Genomic DNA, 23,547 nt, shown 5'->3' with positions numbered 1-23,547 from the left:
TGCCGATGCAGGGGACACGGGTTCGTGCCCCGGTCTGGGAAGATCCCACATGCCGCGGAGCGGCTGGGCCCGTGGGCCATGGCCGCTGAGCCTGCGCGTCCGGAGCCTGTGCTCCGCAACGGGAGAGGCCACAACAGTGAGAGGCCCGCATACCACAAAAAAAAAAAAAAAAAAAAAAAAAAAAAAAGTTGCACTATGATGCAGCACTAAAATAAAAAATAGTTTTTGTGCATATCAATGAGTAAGAAAAAAGGTGATAAATATAAATACAATAAAAAATGGAGGAATGGTATCTCATCCTCATTCTCTTGTAAAGAATAATCAAGTGCTTTATAGGACCAAAGCTAAGATGCATACAAGTAAATAAAGCTGAATTTTGATTTGTCATTGAGATTCAAGGAAACAAATTCCCTTCCCACCTCAGACAGAAAAAATAAAGGCAGTAGAAATGACTACATATCTCAGAATAGATCAAAGAATTGTCAAAGCTATTAGATATTAATGCAAACAATTCATGTACTGTGATGGTGATAAACATCTATATGTCAAAAGCCAGTGACTTTCCAGATAGTTGTTTAATATGTAACTCACTTCAATCAAAAATGATAGAACAATTAATTAAACAGAAAATGCATATGAATGCCCAGTATTCTTCAATGTTCTTTAAAACTCTTTTGGGCCCTAAAAGTGCTAAGCTAAGCACATCAAGATCTCTCTCTCTCTCTCTCTCTCTCTCTCTCTCTCTCTCTCTCTCTCTCTCTCTCACACACACACACACACACACACACACACACACACACAGAGGTTACAAAAAAGGTCATGTTACCTTGAAACTATGTGTCAATGCTGAAGGCCAAGTAATTTGAAGACTTTTGAGACAATTCAAAAAGCCTTGTACTTGGATTTTCACTGAGATAATAAAAAGTGGCCTTTTACTTTAATGGCTAAATTCATGCTATTATTTTTTTTAAAAAAGAATTTTCTGTACATTCTATGTGGATCTCTTTTCACCACAAAAGCTATTAGTAAATCAATGTTGGGTTTTATAATGGACAGCATTTTAGAATGAGATGAGACTTTTTGGTTCCTCATCAAATCTCATGCTATCAAGTCTCTTCAATATTGTTACCTGGTCTGGTGAGGCTGCTCCATGGATTCTTCCCTTGAATTACGCACAGTCATAGAGTAGTATTAGTCATGAGAGGTGAAATCATGCTGGCATAAGTCTCAGTGGTTTTAATAATAAAATTTTATTTCCTACTCACACTGCATGTCCACTTTGGGTTGATGGGGCTCTGCCTCCTGTTTTCTCACTCTGGGACCTGAGCTAATGAGGCATCGTTATTGTAAAATTAACAGTCATGGCAGAGGGAAATCAGAAGATGAAGAATTGCCCATCAGTTTTTAAAATACTTCTGTTTACGTTTCACTGGCCAAAGCTAATCACATGGCCAGACCTTTACTTCTAGCAGAGTGGGTAACTGGAAGAAAGGGAGAACTGGAAACTGATGAACAGTGTTGGTGGCCACTGCAGTGGTTTACTTGCTTCCCACATACTGAAGTGATGGCTTGACTCATCTTGTTTTCCAAATGGCAGCGTGATCTATCCATACACTAAATAGCATCTCATTGCTATTTTACTATAAATCATTTCAATTATGGTGGGAGACATGGTCTGGAGAGAAAAATAAGGACAGAGGATTCATAGATGAAGACTTTATAGGGGCAGAAAAATTGTGCTGAGGTGCCAGAAAAGATATTTGAGTAAGAGTTCTTGATTTTCTTTAAAACTTGTCTTGTTAGAGATGGCAAATAGTTTACCCAGTAGGTAAACTCAAAGGTAATGGCCTCCTGCAGTACTATCTTTTTTTTTTTTTTTTTTTTTTTTGCGGTACGTGGGCCTCTCACTGTTGGGGCCTCTCCCGTTGCGGAGCACAGGCTCCGGACGCGCAGGCTCAGCGGCCATGGCTCAGGGGCCCAGCCACTCCTCGGCATGTGGGATCCTCCCAGACTGGGGCACGAACCCGTGTCCCCTGCATCGGCAGGTGGACTCTCAACCAGTGCGCCACCAGGGAAGTCCCCTGCAGTACTAAAAAGGGTTCTGAACTTGTTTCTATATTAAGTGGGGAAAAATGGAAATGATTAACAATGTCTAGTATAGGCCAAGAGACACAGAGACAGAATGGCATCCCTTGCTTATATCAATGATTTTAACACTGAATCATATTCTATGTCTCTTTGTTACTTTATGTTTAGCTTTCTCTTGCTTGTTCAACAAGATTATAAATTTCTGAATAGTATTTTATTCACAGTGGGTATATGATAAATACTTGTTGAATGAATATTTGCTTGGAAGTAACAGGAAAATTGCGTAGTTTACATGTTTGGGAGCAAAGAAATCTCTGGGCATATTAAAGTTATGTAGCACATCATTTACATATTCTTCAGAATATTGATGAATGTTAGGTTACAATAATATTCTTCACAAAAGCTAGTATTTACTAAATATGTCCCAGGCATTACAAGAAGTGTTTAATGTTTATTAGCCTATTTAAAAGTCAAGGGAACCTTATGCATTAGTCCTCATTATTACCACTTACTCCAAAACAGAAAGTCACTTGCTTATATATAGCAGAGGTAAATTTTATTGTATTCTTTATTATGACATCATGACTTATTTTAATAGCATCACCTACTTTAAGTAGTAGACAGTCAGATTTCTGTAACCAGTAAAGCGGATCAAGAGGGGAGAACTGAACAAATGAGGTTAATATTCAGTGGATCTTCTTCTCCTTCTCATTTCAATACTTTATACATCCACTTATTCTGGTGCTGGTCACCACCATAGGCAAACTTCTCTCTGGTGCTAGCACCATACACGGTTCCTAACATTTAGCAGATAACTTAAGTGTTTGCCGCAGGTCTAAATAAATGAATGAAGAAATTGTATGAGCTGATAGATGATACTTCAGAGGAGATCATTTCCCATCTCAAATAAGATTACCCTTCTTACTCTCTATAACCATAACTGTAAAGCAAAAATTTAACAGCAAGGGGTAGGGGGAATGAGTGAAATACCTGGGGGAGATTAAGAGGTACAAACTTACAGTTACAAAGTAAATGCATCATGAAGCAGAAATGTAGAGCATGGAATATAATCAATAACATTGTAATGACTTTGTATGGTGACTTGACAGACAGTACAAAATGATCATGGTGATCACTTGGTAATATACAGGAATATCAGATCATTATGTTGTGCACCAGGAACTAACATAGTGTTGTAGGTCAATTATACTTCAATTAAAAAAAAATAGTAAATAACTATGTTTAATTATGTTAAACAAGATATAATCATATGTTTGGAAAATATATACTGTACATCAGCGGTCCCCAACATTTTTGGCACCAGGGACCGGTTTCAGAGAAGTTTTTTCCATGTACGGGGGGTTGGGTGGTGGTTCAGGCGGTATGTAAGCAATGGTTCAGGCGGTAATGTGAGCGATGGGGAGCAATTTGGGGCGGCAGATGAAGCCTCGCTTGCCTGCCGCTCACCTCTGCTGTGTGGCCCAGTTCCTAACAGCCGGAGGCCAGGATAGAGGTCCGCAGCCTGGGACTTGGGGACCCCTGCTGTATATAAAGGAGTCAGCCTGTCAAATTAGGAACTTGTAAATATTTTAATACATATTATCCTTTAGAGATTATTAAAAATGCTTGCAAAATCTGTGAAGGTGGTCCAAAGGTACAAACTTCCAGTTATAAAATAAGTAAATCCTGAGGATGTAATGTACAGCATGGTGACTAAATTATTAATACTTGTATATTTGAAAGTTGCTAAGAGAGTAGGTATTAAAAGTTCTCCTCACAAGAAAAAAATTTTGTAACTATGTGTGGTGATGGATGATAATGAGACATGGTGGTGACCATTTTGCAATATATACAAATATTGAATCAATATGTTGTAGACCTGAAACTAGTATAATGTTATACATCAATTATTTCTCAATAAAAAAATGCTTGCAATATACCCTTGGCTTACAAAACATATGTCAATATAAGTCAAGCTTGCTTTCTGGTCGGACCACTCCTGTGGTAATCTAAAATTTTTTTCTTTTTCCGATGAGATAGAAGAAAAGGTGTGGCCTTTAATAAAGGACAAACCATACTAACATTTAATGAATATTGAGAATGATGGAATTGTGTTTATATAAATTGCTAAAAAGGAATCTATCTGTGAACCCAAATAGGCATCTTCAGAGTCCTACTCTGGTTTATGCTAGAAAACTAGAAGACCATATGGGAAAAAATGACTAATGATATACCAGCATCTGTCTGGCTTCCCTGGGAACCCACATATTAATAATAATCAGATAATCTCTCACATGTCTAGCAGAAAAGAAATCTGATGTTGTTTTCTGGAACAAGACCCAAAGTGGTCCTCCACTCTACAAGCACTGACTGAGATCTTAAAGAATGCCTGATGGGAATCAGGAACTGCATTTAGACAGTGGAACCCTAAGTATGATGTTTTCACACTAAGATGATTTCACTAGGCAGAACGGGCAACATATAGGTTCTTCTGTTACTACTGTTTTTACAAAGGAGGAGAAAAGATAGAACATTCTTCTCCCATCAACTTAAGTCCTTCTTGCCAGTCTGTCTGTTGCTCTGAACTGTTATTTTATTCATAAATCATGAATAACTGCTTTTAAATCTTACTAGATTTTATTCTGAAACACACTCAATGTGTGTTTCACAATGCTAACTTTTAAATTGAGCTAGAGTTACTAATCTTCTGTGAGATTGCTACAGATATCATGCTATTAGAAGCCAGCGACTGAAACAAGGTTCTATTTTCTTCTTAGATTGGCAGGATACTGCTTGAAAAAGAAATGCAGATTTTGTTTATTCTCCAGGGGTCTCAGGCGTGAACAAAGCTACATTTCAAGTTAGAAAATACAGAACTACAGGTCATCTCTTTCAGTATTTCAAGATAAAAAAGAAAGGTAAAAACAGCATTGCCTTTGCATCTGGAATATTAAAAAAAAAAAAGCATTTTAAAGCAACTGTGCATGTAGGAAAATTATCTATTTAACATTTTCCTTAAATAAAATAGTAAATTCGAAAGCATGACTTTCTAACGTCTCTAAATTAGACCTAGGGATATATTTAAAATAAAATAGGGGCTTGGGAAGTGCAAAAACTGAATAAATTAAAAAGTACCAGAGTATTAGTATTCATTAAACCATTAGGATGGCATGTTTCACAAAATTATGATATCATGTGAGAATTTTGCATGGTTGTCCAATTTGGCTATTTCTATTTTCACTTTTGGTTTAAAAAAGGGACTCAGAGACAATCCTTTCATGCATATAAAGAGCTTGCATGGAAAATACACTGAATAACAACTGGTTTTTACTATCCATTTCATGTTTGTGCTACAGAGTCCAAAGCCTCGATAGAAACACATTCTCTCTCAATCTATCAACTTCTGAAGATTAGTAAGCTCTGAAGAAATATTTGCTGAATGAATCCTTCTGAGACTCTGCACACAGGGAGAGGTCTTTTACTTTATTTGCACAGCACCATGTGTTTAATCAATCCACTGATCTTATTATAGGCTAATTTAGGCTGCAAGTAACAGATGACCAAACTGAAAAATGATTTAATAAAATGTGTCCTGTCACATAGGCAATGTAGTGTTAGAACATATTCAGGGTTGGTTAATTCAAGGCTTTGCAACGTAGTCATGTGCTTCTACTTTTCTCTGCTGCCATCCTCGGTGTGTTGGCTGTTCTCAAAATGTTCTCCTCCATCTCTCTCCTCCTCACAGGGTAGGATTCAGAGGCCAAAGAAAGGGCTTTTCCCCACATGCGTCTCTTTTTAAGAAAGCAGAAATCTTTCTGGAACCCCCATGCCCACCCCAAGCAGGCACTCCCTCTGTCTCACTGGGCATGTTTGCAAGTCTACTCCAGTCCCAATAAGGGGAATGGAGTTACCATGATTGGCTCATACTCATACAACATACTCCCTTGGCTGGGGGCAGCTGAGCCTCCCCTCAAGCCCATGTCCACCCATCATGGTTCTGTGAGTAAGAAAAAAGAGGCAGGAAAGCAGTTGGAGTGGCCACTAATGGCAGTGATTTAAGAACTAGCATGTTTGTGTTTTTATCAAGGAATAAAAGGCCACTTGAAAAATACATTCAACCAATACTTCCTGAGTGCATGCTACTTCAATGTGAACAGGGCACCATAACCACTGTTGGAATGAAAAAATTAATATGACACAGTTCCTGCTCTGAAAACTGTGTTTATAATCTGTTTACTGGAAGAGATATTAGTAGAAAAATCTTTCCTTCCTCACTGGGCATGGAATGCCACTCAAGAGATATGGGTCATATTAAAGTGAATTCTGTAAGGAAATCTGTGACTTTTTTAGCCCTCAGAAATCTCTCTTGCCTTAAAACAATCTGTTAACATTCCTTGGGTGTTTTTCCTGTCTGTTTTATTATTCATTATATAGAAACAAGTGCTAAGGACATCAGATAGGAAGTAAGATTGACTTCTATCCACTGGAAGCTGAGTCTTGGTTCACATAGTCAAACGTTAGCCCTCATCTCCTGCTTTCTCCAGTTCAAGTTTCCAGTCTAGCATTCAATATAGCCTTCATTATTGTCCTGTCCAATGCCTCACACCCTCCATTATAAAAAATATAGTTCTTAAAATTAGGAATCTTCATAAACCCCAAATGCTTAAACACAAAAGTATTCAATAAACAGTAACTGAAGTTTGGAAGTTTTGATTTTTTCTCTCACCTACAGGATTTTTTGTGGGTGCCTTACAAAGACTTATTCAGCTGACATTGCCTACATCTTTATCTTATTACGTATTTCAGGATACTAACTTTTGTGAAGAAGAGCTGAAGTCTTACATAGCTACACCCATGAAAGCCTTACAGAAAGTAAATGCACAATATTTAATTGTTATGGGTGTTATAGACAGGATCCCTGGCATCTTCTGATGGGCCATTTTGTACAGGTGCATCTGTCATTTACACCTGTAGAAAGATTTGAAAACTAGTACAGTGACAATTGCTATTCTCACTAGTAATTATGGAACAGAGAGATTTTTAAATTTATAAAAATAAACAGGGTACCTAATGATGATACGGTAAGTGGGAAAGGGGGTAGGGAATAAGAATTTCTTGGGTCAGGCATTGTGACAAAAAACTTAGCATGCACTGCTTTTTTGCCTTTGCCTAAAATACTCATTTGTTTCCTGTCCTCCATTTCCCAGAATGAAAGCTTCTGGAAAATAACGACTGGGTCTTGTTCATTTTTACATCAGGACATAATGGGAGCTAATAGGAGGCTTTCAATAAATATTTTTTGAATGAATGAAATTCAGAGTATTCTTAAAGTGAGATATTTATGTGCATTTACATATGAGGAAGCAGTACAGGAGAAGTCAAGCAATCAATCCATTCGTTGACTGAGTAGGTTTCATTTGCAGTTTTGAAACCAGAATTCACAAACCCTGCAGTCAAACTTATGACATGTACTCCTGCTAGACTGCTTTTGTAAACTAAGATGTCTTTTTGGGGTCTGGCCAATGAATGTGAGACCCATTTCTTTGTGAATAGTGATCCAAGAGGTGCCCAGGTGGCCCCCAGTCCTCAGGGGGAACTACATTCAGCCATATTTATAACCCATCATTGGGCCCCCGGCCCTTGAACATCCTGCCTGTTATGGTATGTCCTTTTCTGCCTCTCTTTCATGCCCCAGTGAATAAATTAATCCTTGAGTCTCAAATGCATAACACTGTGCCTGGCACAAGATGAGGCTGAGTAATATCTAGAAATAAATTATTCAATGATAATAAAAGGAAAAATTCTTCCTTACAGTAAATCAAATTCTACCACATTATGACTTATATCCATTTAACCATAAATAATTAACAATATTTAGTCTTTATTATCCTGTGCAAAGTACAATAGTAGATATTATAGGGCACAAACACAAAAGACATAAATCCTAACAAAACAAGATATATCGATGGAAAATCAAACACATTTAATCCTGAATGCCAACTCCAAAAAATTATGAGATTTTTCCTGGAGTAGTGCATTGAGAAGACTGCAGACATGTTCTAGTAGAAAGACTACCATATATAATCATTAGCACCTACCCTGAGTGTGGAAGGGGGATAAATGGTCATACACACATATTATATTTGCCACCTCTATTGTAAAAGGGCTAAGGTGAATAAGCTTTCTTAAAAATAAGTAAGTTTGAATGGAGTTTTCTGTACTGCTTTCTACCTGTGTGTCTTTGGGAAGATCACCTAATCTCAGTGGCAGTTTCTTCATCTGCAAAACAGTGAGGACATTAACTTGTTCACAGACTCCAAGGACCAAAAACAAACAAATAAGCAAAAAAGACATGTGGAAATGCTTTATAAACTCTAAAGCAGAAATGAGAGAAATGTCGTTTAACTAAACAGGCACACAGAAAAATAACACAAAGGAGTAAACAATGAATTCTACGCAGCAAACATTTTAGGAGTTCAGAGGATGGTGAGGCTTAGCCCAATGTATTGCTTCAAACAGAAGAAGTAACATATTTAATAGAATATAGAGATGGAGACATATACTTAATATTTTAAATTTGGCTCTCCTTGACACAATTTCTAGAAATGTTAGGCCCCAGAGCTATTTCTTTAATTTTTTTCTAATAAATCTGAGATAACTGTGGCTGTCGACATAATACTGAAAATATAAACCCCATTAAGTATGACCTGATTTTATCCATTTAATCTCCCAAAGACATTACAAATAATTTACTGATAGCTCCTAAATGAAAATAAAAGATGGAAAAATGTTTCAATCTAATAAGAATGAGATAATAGGTATGACAAAACATAAATATTAATAATAGCTGTAAGTATTTTATTGTATCACAGCTGTATTTTGGTACATACCTTGTACAATGTCAGGGAACACAATAAATGTTTCTAGACTATGTTGAAAAAGGCAATGGAAAACATATTTTTCTATTTAGATCTAGGAAATTGACTATATTTTAAGAGTACTGAGCTTAGGATATAGTCATATTTTATACTCCCTTTTTCTTATGCCTTTACATAACTGCCAGGTTTCACATTCAGCCTAATATTATATTATTCCCTGCATGCATCGGTACTACTAATGGAATAGTTTCAAAAAGATAGGACCATTAATGCCAATATAAAGTTATTGAATTCATTATGTTTTAACTTCGGTTCTGGAGATTGTGTATGATCTATGAACTTGCTAGACAAGTTCTAGGGCAATGCTATTCAAAGTGCTTGTCTGCTGTGTGATGAAGAGCCTGCTGGGTTGAAAATCAACATACTGCTTCCTTTGTCAAAAATTTCTTGCTATAAAAAACAATTTTAGCAAACTAAACAATGCATTCAGGGTCATAGTTAATCTACATTTGGTGCAAGTTCCTTATCTTATTGTGGACTAAAAACAAAAGGTTCATGGGAATGGCAGCAGGTCCACGGATCACATTTGGACTGCACTGGTCTAGGGAAAACTATAAATGGATTGATTCTCTGAAGTCTGACCTACAGAATCACTAGCCTAATTAGGTGGAGTATTCTAGAGCTTCCTCACACAGCATTGTTTTGAGAGAGAAAAGGGCACTGGGGCCAATTCTTAAGTGTATACTATGTTAGATTTCATTACTGTTCCAGTTATTCATCCATCCATAGTTTCCTCATTCTTTGCCATGTGACTTTCCTGTAGTCCCTCTAGAGTCAACCACTTTATTTTCCTGCCCCATTGATACTGCACTTGGGAATATGACTTGATTGAGACAGGAGAATTCATATCTAGCCTAATATTATATTAGGCTATAATATATATAGTACTGGTGTGTCAGTTCTGAGCCTAGGCCTTAGGAGTCACCCTGTGTTTCTATTCAACCATCCTCTGCTTCTGCTATTTCCATAAGAAGCACATGTACTGGGTAGCCTATTAGGCTAACAAGGATGAGAGACACACGGAGCAGATGTGGATCCAACCTGAATGTAGGAGGTAACACCATACAAGCTTAGTCTGCGTATGTCAAACTCCATCTGACCCCAGATAAATGAGTGAGAATAAATAATTTTTGTTTTAGGCCACTGAGCTTTGGGATGGTTGTTACACAGCTAATTCTGCAAATAGCTACTTAATGTATATACAAAAGGAAACTTTTAAGAGTCAAGGTGGAGGGGGGTTGCTGAGATGAATAGTGTTGGAAAGGGTACACTCACACCCTGGCTACAGGCATGGTAGAAAAGGTATTAATAACTATGTTTATGAGTAGCACATTCAGCAGATGTTAAAAACTCCTGATTTCACAAGTTCTGAGTATCCCCATCAGGGCTCTTATACAAGGAAGGACCATTCTTCCTTATTTTCTTCCCAAGTGAATGTAGCAAGGAACAAAAACAGAATGTAATACACAGAAACCAGAAATCTGTTAATGAAAGAAGAATGTTTTGAACTGAGATATAAAAGACTTTAACCATTTACTAGAGAAGAGGAATTTTAATCTAATAATAGACATATATAAAGTTATAGTCTTCAGTTTGCTTTCTTAAAATAGTCATGCTAAACTAGCAGATTCAACTGATTTCCTACTATTCTTTGTATTTTCCTTTCAAGTTCTAACTTAATGGATCCCATGTCCAAAATTCATAGTTGGACTCAACAGCTCAGAGAGACAACCGCATTAATTTACATAGCTTCTGTAAGTAGACTGGACAAACAAGATTGCTTACAGAAAATGCTTTCAAAATTATTATTTAGAGTGTGATAGTATAATAACATATACTTTCTGTAGCACTAAGAATGGATTTTACCCCTCCAATTCCCTAGGTCAGTTTCCAAAATACTTGGTTCCAACCACACCATGAGGAAAGAAAAATATGACCTTAAGATTTTAAAAAAGTGAAACAATATTTTATCTTGGTTTCTGTTTTTACAGTGTTAAGCCACAATTTAGTGTATATATCTGAACCTTAACAAATATTAATTAAATTTAGGTCTGTATACACACACTAAACTTACAGGCCATTTTTGCTGTTGTTAAAGTTTCCTGTATACTATTTGATACTATTTGGGTAATAACTATATAAAAATGTAAAAACTGTTTTTATTTCTTCAAAGGTTTATTTGTTTGTGCTTCCAGTTAGTCAAAAATGAAAACTATGGAACAACTATCGCCCGAAGGAACAAAACATACACAAACATTTGATTTAGCAACCATAGCAAACTGCAGCAGCTCACTTAATAAAGTGGCTATAGCCATTCTGGGGGGCTCCCCAGGGTGAAATGTTCCACTTTGTATAGCTCTGTATATAATTAAAAATCTGCCGCAACTATGACCTTGAATATCTACTGGAATAAAGTATAATTAAATAACCAGAATCTTGAGTAAACAGCAGCTGCAAGATAAGCAATAAAATGTCTTCTGAGCAGTGTTTTATTTACATCTTTCTGAACTACAAACCTCTTTGCTCCAATGCATTTCAAACAGCATCCTGTCTTTTCAGGAAGATCTTGATCTCAAAATATTCAATCATCCTTTTGCAGTTAAGGCAAAGTTTCTTCCATCTCACTCAACTCACTTAAGACAGACTTATATAATCATTCTAGAAATGCTCCTACCTACTGCGCAATATTTAAGAAGTGTTGATTTTGAGTACAAGGGGAAAAAGATGGCACTAACTTGTATCAATAGTTCTGTTTTTTTCATAAAAAAGCACACTATTGATCCATTCTTGGTAAATTTCACAATTTCTCCTAATGTCTTATCTTAACATCATGTAAAGACAATCCACTGTTAAGAAATGTCACATATCTTTTCCTTGAAACACATTATGTAGTCATAGACTAAAGATTACATAAACATGATCAGGAGATTTGCTAAACACATGCTCAGCATTTCTCTTTCAACAACGAACTAGTATTATAGCCACCATGGACGCTCAAATGGAATTTTATAGGTTGGCAAAATGCTTATTACAATTTACACATTTACTGCAGAAATTCTCTTAGAAATGATTTCCCTATTATGTCTAAAAGCCATATTCAGAGAGAAATTATCACAACTTGTGTCTCTAACATTGGCCATATTTTAATACACAAACATTGCTAATCTAAGGAAAAAAGGTGTACAAACTTGGGACACTCTGACTAATGTTAATATGGTCTCAAACGTATCTTCAACATCTTTGCTTTTGACAACCTCTTATAAACTTGAACATATGTGTGATAGTGTAATATTAACTAAGGCTATGAGGAATAAAAATCACTTGAGTGAAGAGGTACTTCCCTTTGTGACTCTTATGAACAAAAACGTCTCACAAAGCACATAATTTGGCATTTAGTGTCAAGAAGGAGTTTCCATCTTGGACTATAAGTTTAGATGATAAAATAGCTAAATCAAAACATCTCCAAGTATATGCTTAAGAATACATTTGAACATGATGATATGATACAAAGAAAAATGAAACATGACGTTTATTCATTACCTATAACACTGCTATTCTAACCATATTTCAAATGTAAAACAACTTGGTCAGAGAATATGAATTTTCTTCGAAGAACCACAATAAGTCTCATGAATTGCATACAAATAACTGATACTTAAGTCTGTGTCTCTCTAATGTTTGCTAATATTGTCAAAACAATGAGAGATACACATAAGGCCTCTGTAAAAAATGTGCATACAAATTACCAATTTGCACACATAAGTGTCAAATCGTATAACCTCTACTGAAGAACTGATCTCAAGAAGTTGTGGGCAGAATATGGAACACATCCTTAATCAAGTATCATAACATGATTGATGCTTAAGAACAAGCCCACAAACTAACGCCAGGTGGACTTCTCAGGAGTCAATGGGATATCAACACTGAGACTCTTGTTTAAAACATAAAGAAAACGGGATATCAACACTGAGACTCTTGTTTAAAACATAAAGAAATTTATGCACAGAACTAAAAGTGTCAAAGTGGGGGAATTGAATCTCAGTACATCCAAAGTCCATGCCCTTAAGACTTATGTCAAACTGTCTACATTTTATTATATATTGTAATTACCGAATACATAAAACTGTGAGCTTAATTGACAGAGCACTTTCGAATCGGAATCAGCCAATTTAGAGCAACAATTGAGAACACTGTTACAGAGTAGATAGAATTAGTGAAAGCTACACACCCACATTGAACCTGGAACTAGGCATCAAGATTTTGACCAGATGATGTGAGGTGCAAACCCGTCATGTTTATCTTTTTGTAAAATGTAAATGAATTGTTTGAGAATCTGGAAGAAATGACTGAAGAAAACCCACACACAACACAATAGATAAATATGTAACCACCACCACCCCTGCCCGCCCAAATTCATTTATGGTTGTTTCTCCTCAGACGTTAACACTAAGACAAGGATGTGGGTGCAGACAGTCTTTATTTGGGAGGGCATTCCAGGATGCACAAGCGAGAAGTGGATAAACTGAGACAAGGCAGGGAGAAAACCTAGTGAACACAGCATTGCTGTGGGCCACTGCAGTTCAACACCTCTGAGGCACCGTGTGGAGCAGACTTCAGAATTGTCCCACAGAAAGATGGAGAAGCTGGGGCATTTATCCACCAAATCCCATCTTTTGCTGCTTGAGAGTTGTTTCTGGAGACATTAGAGCCCCAGCACTTCCAAGCTGAGGAGGTCTGAGCAAGCTCTCCAGAGACACAGAAACTAAGACACAAGAGCTCTGGAAATGGGAAGCTGTCAGCATTTACAGGAACACAAGCCTGGGCTCAGGGAGATGAGCTGGGGCAGCAACAGTATCTGCTTCAAAAGTATAAGCATAACAAAATCACAACTTTGTTTATTCAGCAGTACCGTCTTTCTAAAGCACTGATAAACTTTTTCAGCCACTGGGCAGCAAAGGTAAAGGTGTTCTGAATCTGCCTTCCTTATCTCCCTCTTTCCTTTTGGGCACACCTTCATCATCTGACTGTCAGTTCCCACATGGACTCTACAGAGTCCCTCAAACGCCCTTTGCATTTTTGCCCCTGAAGCCAGTACAAGAGGTGGGAAAGCTAGGGAAGGCAGAGTTGTGTTCCAGCTGCTCCTGACTCAGTGGCTGTGGCTGTGACACTGTCTTCTCAGCCCATGAAGTGCCATTACATGCATGGTTCTCTGCAGTACCTCTTAAGGGTAGGCTTTCTTTAGATACTTGCCTTCCTGTTTTGATCCTAACCTATGCCATGCTGAAAGGAAGCCTGCTCCTTGAGCACACATCCAGAGCAACAGAGTCTTAATTGCTTTTTCTGATGGTCTCAAAAGTAAGGTTCTTGCACCTCCAGATGCATTGGTGAGGGCAGACAAAAAGTAGTATTTAACCGATCCATTTAAATTATCTATCCTTTTTGTATTTTATAATGTTATACAGTACTACATATAGTTTATAAATATACACATATTGAGAATGTGATCAAAGTTTCTTGTTGATTCTTTTTAACTAATGAGGTGCACCATCACAAAGGTTCGAAGGTCCTGCTCTGAGAGACTGCATCTGCTGTTCCATGGCCACAGGATCAATGACCACCGTCAAAATATCAGTTCTTCAAGGGGACTTCTAGATGGCTGTTACCAATTGTCCCGAGGAGTCTCCTACTGTCCAGTCCAAATGACTCTGTTACATCTACATATAACACTATAGATAGATGTCACAAGCATATTGTTGAGTAAAAGAAGCCAAACACAAGAGTACTTACTGTATGAGTCTATTTATGTAAGAAACAAAAACAGGCAAAATGAATCAATGTTGTTTGAAGTCAGGATAGTGGTCGCTTTTGGGACTAAGTGGAGGCTGGAAGTGACCACAAATGTTAATTCTCTTTCTTAAACTGGGTGCTGGATTCATATGTGTGTTTGCTTTTTTAGAAAAGCTTTTTGAGCTGTGTGTATGTGATTCATGCACTTTTCTGTATGTAGGTTTTACTTCAAGAAAGAGTTTCTTGAGTGTTGATTTGCTCAGCTCTGTAAATTGCTCTGAGGATTTGGTTAAAAAAAAAAAAAAAAAAGGACTTTGAGGAAGGTATGTGGAATGAGGCTCTCTCATTGTTCCATCTAACACATGACCGTCCATAATAATGATTCCAAACCATAATTTATGGGAAAGACCATACTTATACTTTTGGCATCAACATCAACAATTTGGTTGTCTACTAACTTGACTTACTTTGCAACAGTTTTAATTATGGTGAATGGATTATCTTTTCATTATGTTCTTTCTGCTCAACAATTCTGTAAGCGCCTTACAAGCAGAACCTTGTTGTCTACTTCCTTTGGTTAAAAACAACACTGAAGAACAGCTCACAGACTGCTGTGGTTAAAAATGACACTGAATAAGTTGTTGAGATAATACACTCTGAATGGATTTATTTTCAACTTTTGAAGGATACTTCTTGGGGTTTTGAAACAAATTAGTGACAGACTCTTGCTACTACCCTGAGAAGCCTGGAGTGCAAGGTTGAAGAGAGTAGGGACAGCTCTAAAAGCACAAAAGCACCAAGTCCTAGTCAATGAGGGCTTAAAAATTAATCTGCATATCACCTTCAGGATATATAAATTTTAACCTCTCTTCTTAACTTTTCTGGGTTAATTATTGCTTCTACTCATCGAGGGAAAAAAAACTTCAGTAGAGTGCTTTTCTATTTACAGGACAAATTCAAATTATCTATCCATTAAGCCCACAGCAAAATCTTATGGAAAAGAGATCATTGTCATTATCCTTATTTTATATAAGAGGAAAATGAGGCTCAGAGAAATATATGCTTTGTCCGAGGGCATTCAGATAATGTGACAAATCCAGTGAACATAAACCCTCCTTTTTTTCACTTCAGAGCCACAACAGGCTTTGTCTTACTGATCTGTGTATCCAACCCAGTTCTAGTGTGTGTATATGTGTGTGTGTGTATGTGTGACTGTTTCTCCACTACTGCAGATATTGAATACTGTTGTTGTATACAAGGATAGAATAATATAACTTGATTAAATGTTTGATACTAGTTTTTTTAAGATGCTTGTATTTTGTTGATGTTTTATGGTCACAGAGTCACAACGAGTTGATATTTTCAAAGGAAAGAAATTGCAGCCTTCTTTGTAAGAAGTGATTCACCTAGAGCCTATTTTATTGTAAGATAAATTCTTTTTCTCTTATTGAGGTACCTTTTATCTAGGATGGTCCTAGCTATTTTAGATGAAGAATTCAATACCATAAAGGAATGATCTACCTAGGACTACAAAAGAGAAGGTAGAGACCTGAGGCTAACTGCTAGATAAATTTGCTACAGATCCATCCCAACAAACACAAAGTATACCTCCTACCTGAAATTGTCACTGCTTTTTAATTTAGGCTGGCTTACTGCAAGTTCAGTAGTTGATGATCCTGTTTGGTTTAAATTTTTCTCTAAAGACATAGTCTGAGAGCACAATCTTAGTATCAGAAACCTTGACTTCAGTGGGGCTCCACTGTTTGATGTCAATTTAATGCCAGTATATTTTATGTTGTAGAAGCAGTAATTTATGAGTTATCCTTAACATTTGATCTAGTGTCTCTTAGTCACAGGCATGAAGGGCTCACCACAATTCTACATTCTAGATGAAACACACTGAAGTAAGAACATGAAATCAAACCATGTCTTTGTTTAAGATTAATAGTAATTTAGGTTGTTTTGTAGAAAAATAAGGAAATAGAGAAAAATAAGACTCAAAACTCAATAAGTTTTGTTAGGGTTACCAAAGACATTTCTGTTCCATTTCATTTATAGTTTGTAAAGAAAAAAAAAAAAAAATCAATGATCCTATCTTCTTTCCCTTCAACATCTGAAATTGGGTCTCTTATTTTGAAAGCCAGGGTATGTGGTTTCTCTGATTAGTACGTGTCCTTTGGAGGCCTCCAAAGAGAGACTATTCATGTTCTGTGAATTAGCAGCACTGAAATATTTTACCAATATATGAGTAAACAAAAGCATATCAGCAGTTAAGCACATTTTATGAGCTGAGTGAAACAGAATATTCATAAGTGGAATGGAAATGACAATGGAATAAAGGACAAGCCTGGGAGTTTCATGTCTCTCAGAATAGAGAGATAGCCCACAAGGACATTAACACTCCCAAACCATTCTGATAATAAGAAGGAGAATTCTCTGGACCTGATATCATTTAGATGGCCTAAGAAAGAATTCTCCTTGTATCTAGGCTGCTAAATTTAATTTATCTGAGCAAAATAGGTGAGTTGATTTCTCTTTTGTTTGCTATTTTTTTTTTTTCAATTGAAGCTTTTGTTTATCAGGCTTTCTCATTTTCATGGTTAGAATACAGTTAAATTCTACAGACAGATGGGTTTTAGCCATGCTAATTACCATGGTGATCAATTAACTCAACTGCTGTTTAGAATAGAGAAAGCTACATAAACAACCTGGAAATTTTGTCTTTTATAAGACAGTTGTAGAAACATCACCTATCATGCATATAATTCATAAAATATCAAAATGACCATTTTGTTGTGGTACAATGGGCTTCTTTATTTATTTGAGATCCTTCCAATATACCTCTCTTCTATGAGGAAACATACATCCATTCTATCTGACCCAAAGTGTCACAATAAATGAAGTGACCTGTCACATTACTGGCTTTTGTGGTGGCATGGCTGGTGGCTGGAGGCCTCTTCAGACCCTTCCTGTTTGGACTGCGTGCTAATTACTCTGTGCCCTGGGGTTAGATGTCTCATGCGTCAGAAGTGAATATATGTAGATAATGCAAAAACTGGTTACTTTCAGAATGTTTTGCCCTGTATTATCCATATATGTGTAGTGTTATCAACACCTTTTTAAAAAACAAAGTATTATATTCACTAATTATATACACTCACACTGAAAGCACTTACAAGGACATTTGGAAATTCCTGATGCAGCCTCTACACATTTTCTAATAAAATATCTCCACAGACTAGACAGTAACAATCTAAGACTGATAGGCAAGGCAATGCCAACGTCCTGAAGGAATCTTCACTAACTCTAAAGCAGATGAAGGTGAACTGAGAACAAGACCTGTGCAGATTTCAATCCAGGCACTGCATAGGCTTTTCCTCCTGAAAAAGACTGTCTCTTAGCTTAACCAGCCAGGCTCTGTACAGAAACAAACATGGATATTCATTCTGTTTGTCTGTGTGGGTGCCTGTGTGAATGCTAGGTTTCAGGGAGAAGGCTAGAATATTATTCCTTCCCTGTACCGACCCTACTATTCTACTGCATCCATTTGATAATAGCATCTACAAGGAAACAAAATGAACAGTAAAATGTATGTGTGTAAGAGGAGAAAGGAGTCAAGTGTATGGCATGACACATCAAGGAAAGGATTGTTCCTCTAAACCCAGGGGGTAAAATTTAACTATGGCTGTGACCAAATCATACTTCCAGGTTGAACTCAGTAGCACTTTCACCAGTGAGCTTTCTGCATAGTCCTACTCACTCCCTGCAACCCTCACCCAAACAAGTAACCTCTATCCAAGCACAGCATTTTATTTATACATCTATCACGACTTTTACTAATTTCTGTTACATAAAATGACTCAAAGTGCTTGAGTCTTATCTGGCCTAGTAGATATCTTGTTCTTTGGAGGAAAGTGACTCCTATTCATCTTTCTGTCCTCAAAGCCCCTATTAGTCCACTGATTTGCTCATAGGAAATGGTCATTAAATATTTACTACGAGAAATTATTAACATGTTTCTGAGCTAATCTCCAAATGGCAGAAAACTGAACTAGTTAAACAAATCTATAACTTTCCAAATACATATTTTTTTATAACTAATTGGACCAAGCCAAGATACTTCCACTGGTTTCTCACTAGGACTAAGTATACAGGAAGGACAAAGCAGAAAAGTATAGAATCCACAAGTAAATTATTGATAGAACTATTAAAGTGTATTTGAACTTATAAATAGATCCCACTGGCATTTCTAAACTATCGTGACAGTGTTTTTGAGATGAGCTCATTACAAGTTACTATAAATGAGTAAACAATAAAAAGTGGTTTGAATAATTTTCCTCAGTCACAGCTGAATTCAAAACATAAGGCCCTATTATCATTTCTGCTACTATTTTGTGTTATATGGCTACTCTCACAGCAGGAATAGGAAAATAAATACATTCCTTTTCTAAGGTACACTGAAAGTTAAGAAAAGTAATTATCAACCCACAAAGTTATAAATTGTTTTTATCCTGCTTTTAATTTGTTACACTAAATTTATTTAATCTATAAATGTTTCCCTCACAAATTATAAGTAATCTTTAAACCTTCAATAAACAAGGTGGGCATCCCATAGATCAGAATATTTTTTATATTCTTATATTCTTTTATATTCTTAAGACATTTTATATTCTTAAGACAAAGTACAAAATCATAGTAGCAAACTTTCTTTAAAATGAAAATACACATACATGTATATTTAGACATGGAAAGTATATATATATATTGAAACACTAAAAGTTATCAAGAGGATTATATTACTTTCAATATGCAGTGTATACCTTAAAATGCATCTCTTTTTATGATGTTGTTAAAATGATAATCTATAAAATAAAGTAATAAACAAAGGCACGATAAAAATACTCCCGCTGAAAAGTGACATCATCTTCATTGCATTCTCAAAGTAATTGAAAACATATCCTGAGTGTGTGCTTGCTCTTTCTCTCCACGCATGTTTGTGTGTGTGCACACGTGTGCAGGCATGTGTGTGTCTTCTGTTCATATTCTTTAGTTTCTTACAATAAAGAAAAAACACTAGCTGAGTTCCCAGCAGACTAATTTCTCAGGTCTCATGAGTTTCTTCAATTACGTATCTATTTATATATTTAAGAGGACTTATCATGGTCTTTAAGCTTCAAAAATGGGCAATACTAAACTTTTTTAATAGGGGAAACCTCCAAACAAACTAATAAAAAGCTTAAACTTCCATCAGAGCATTTTAACGTGTCTACTAAATGATTAACTACCTGAAGAAATAAATGTTATTCATTAGTGGCAGTTCTGGCACAATGTATTGTATTGCAAACAGAAAAACAGCGGGAAAGTTAGTTGTTTAACCTATGAATACAGTGGGAAACTTAGTTGTTCAGCCTATGAATACAGCTTTAAAAATTCTGTATCTTTCCCTAAATGGCATTGAAAATCTCAAGTGATGATTTAACTGTTTTAATAGGTCTCAATTACACTATATTTTTAAAGTAACACCAGGCATGTATTTAAAGGAAAGAGTCAAAATACAGCAAGCTAATATATTTGCTTAATGTGGTTTAATTATTGTATACACTACATAATGACATTCATGTAGCTATATTATTTTTTCAGATAAAGGACATTTGTTTTGCTCTGTAAAGCAAGAGATGGTACTTTAAACATCAGCTCACTGTACTAAGTGGAACCATTAATTACCTGGATTTTTGCTGCATTAAGTTTTTATAAAGAAGCAAGTTATAAAAGGTATTACTGTGAATTTACTCCAAAAAATAATTTTGGGGCTTCCCTGGTGGCGCAGTGGTTGAGAGTCCGCCTGCCAATGCAGGGGACACGGGTTCGTGCCCCGGTCCGGGAAGATCCCACATGTCGCGGAGCGCCTGGGCCCGTGAGCCATGGCCGCTGAGCCTGCGCGTCCGGAGCCTGTTGCTCCGGAACGGGAGAGGCCACAACAGTGAGAGGCCTGCGTACCGCAAAAATAAAAATAAAAATAATTTTGGGGTTATTTACTTGGCCAGTATGAAATAAGTGTCATCTTTTCTATTTTATGGGTATTTAGGCTATACAATGAGAATTGATTTTCTGAGTGATAGCCCTGAGACCTTGCAGGTGTCTCACTTATAAAGAAAAGTTGCAATAACCTTCAGTTACCCAGATTAGTATCCCTAGATTATTCAAACCTCCCATTTCCAAGTGGTCTGTACAATAAGGATTTAAGGTATAAGAACGTTTTACATTTAGGAGTATCTTTATATACTCCCAATGATCCCCCATTTATTACATAATTAAAAGAGGTTTTTAATTAAAATTTTGAGGTAAGAGAATTACACATATGGTATTTGAATCACCAATAATACTGAGTAAAATGAAAAAATCAAAGAATATACAAAATTAAGTACTAAACAGCCCCAGGAGGCTGTATTTATCTTTTCAGATTCCAGGCTTAAACCTCTGTTGCAAATTGCAACAGAGGTTTAAGATCTAGATGGTTGACTGGACCACAGAATCCGAAGGCTCCCTGCCAATCCTGACATCCTGTGATCTATGGAATGATGACAGTTCATTGGCCAGACCTTGAGTCTCTTTGCTTTCCACTGTGTGTTCTCAGTAAAGGGTAAAATAGTAAAAGGCACATAAATGAAAAATGCCACCAAAAGTAAAGAATTACAACAAGATAATAAAACATACTGCATAAAACTTAATTATGTTCAGTATGAAGGCAATGGTAACATGAAAAAAGTTGCTGGCTGCTTTTGATGTGAATCCTGAATACCTGCTTTGCCAAAAAAAAATCTTATTCTACAAAAATAATTTTATTCACTGCTTAAAAAGACAAAAACCCTAGTATTATCTCCTTAACTTATTAAGATTTTAAGCAACATTGTCTGAAGCTGGTTGGGGTAGGGGGAAAGGAACGTGGAACGTAAGCCCTACCAACTTCTCATCTGCTCCTTAGCAGAGTAATTTGCATATGAACATGTCTCACCTTATAGTTGTTCCCAAACCACTACTGATCTCTGATGAGGACACTAAGAACCACAGAAGAAATTTATTAACTTAATATCGTTGGGCCAAAGGGCCATCCATCTCTATAAATAGTGAAAGATAGTTGTAAATAATTCATAATTTTCTACAAGAATATTATGATGCTAGTTTTTTTTTCCCCTAAATTTTTATAAAATCCTCCTTATCATGAAGTGCTGCCTTTCCTGTTAAAGGCTCTAAGTCAGGCAGTCTTCTTCTCAGCCTTGTCCTCCACCCCAGCCCACCCCTACATGACTGACTTGTCATCTTTCTAAGTCCAACTCTTTCAGGAAGCCTTCCCTGCCCAACAGCCCTCTCCATATTCTGTATTTGTTCTGCATATATTATTAATTTCTCCCACATTCTGCCAGATTCTATGGTACTTTTTTAAACCCCCAATTTGTGTGTGTGTGTGTGTGTGTGTGTGTGTGTGTGTGTCCTCTATTTTAGACTGCGCTCCTTTAAGAACACAGCTTGTATTTAACATTATCATGTGCATCCCTGAAGCTTTGCACATGCTTCACACACAGTAGGCATTCAGTCAACATTCCAAACATAAATGAATATGAGTATGAAACATTAGGATAATTAGAGCAATGAGTGAAATATAGTCCTCCACCTGAGACAAACACATGAGAAACAGGGACACCTCCCCCCACCCCAGTTCTTTAGACTGATGCAACATCTTTCTCTAAGTAATAGTGCAGGTCTTCTGACAAGACTTGAAACAAGGAGAGGGGATGAGGCAGAGGATATTGACTACCTTTTGGTTCATAAGAAAATATACTTGGGAAGACCAAGCTAGGAAAGCATGACCTCTTTACAGGGCAAAACACATTGTGAAATCTAAAGAAAAATAACTGGCACTCAAGGATTTTCTAGACGATTTCCTTTTGCCCTGAGGCACCACATTACCCTTGCCTTTGCGCCTCCACTCTGGTATGGGGCAGGGCTGTGCCCTAGGGTCAGGGAGTGAGGCAAATCTGGCCTCCAGTGTGGCATTCCCCATGCATTTTACTACAGAATAGAGGTCAGATTGGTCTCCTCAAGGTTCCTCTCACTCATCCATTCAAGGTAATGGCCTATTTCTAACCAGTCTCCTATTTTAGAGACCCTCTGTGTTTTCCATACAATTCTGCTCCCCAGATCCAACGGGTAAACATATCCTGTCCATTCTACTTATGAAACACTTTAATTCTCCACTGCCTCTTACATTTTCGTATTCTAGCAAGAGCCCCCTCTTTGAGCCACTGAGAAAGCCTCTACCTGACCCTCCTGCCAAAACGTATGTCTTCCATTTGTTGTGAGAAACCTCTTCCTTAAATCAATTAAATAAAACAAATAAACATCGCAAAGACCTGCTTCAAATCTCTTCCATTTCCTTTCTTTTCTCTTTTTTCTCTCCCTCTGGGGGGGAAGGGTGGGGAGGGGAGGATTCTTGCTTATTGATAATATTTAAACTCCTTGGGCCCATATGTGACTCCTTATAACTTGGCTCCAATGAATTTTTTCCAGCTTCATGTCCTGCCATTCGAATTCATGTACAGATTTATCCTATTAAGACGTTTAACGTCTCACATTTCTCTGGAAATAACAGGCCTTGTAATGAATTCTTGCTTTATACATACAATTCTTTTTGTCTCGAGTGACTCTCACCACTTTCCACATGGGAAATGCTCATCCT

General features: G+C 36.8%; 1 protein-coding gene across 2 annotated transcripts in view; it reads right to left on the bottom strand.

The window, feature by feature from the left end:
- PDGFD (platelet derived growth factor D) overlaps nt 1-23,547 on the bottom strand; it is a 236,924-nt gene that overhangs the window by 83,827 nt on the left and 129,550 nt on the right. The window lies entirely within an intron of this gene.

The sequence above is a fragment of the Delphinus delphis genome, chromosome 8 (genome assembly GCF_949987515.2).
Source record: "Delphinus delphis chromosome 8, mDelDel1.2, whole genome shotgun sequence".
Classification (NCBI taxonomy): Eukaryota; Metazoa; Chordata; class Mammalia; order Artiodactyla; family Delphinidae; genus Delphinus; species Delphinus delphis.
This window is presented reverse-complemented; position numbering and strand designations above follow the sequence as displayed.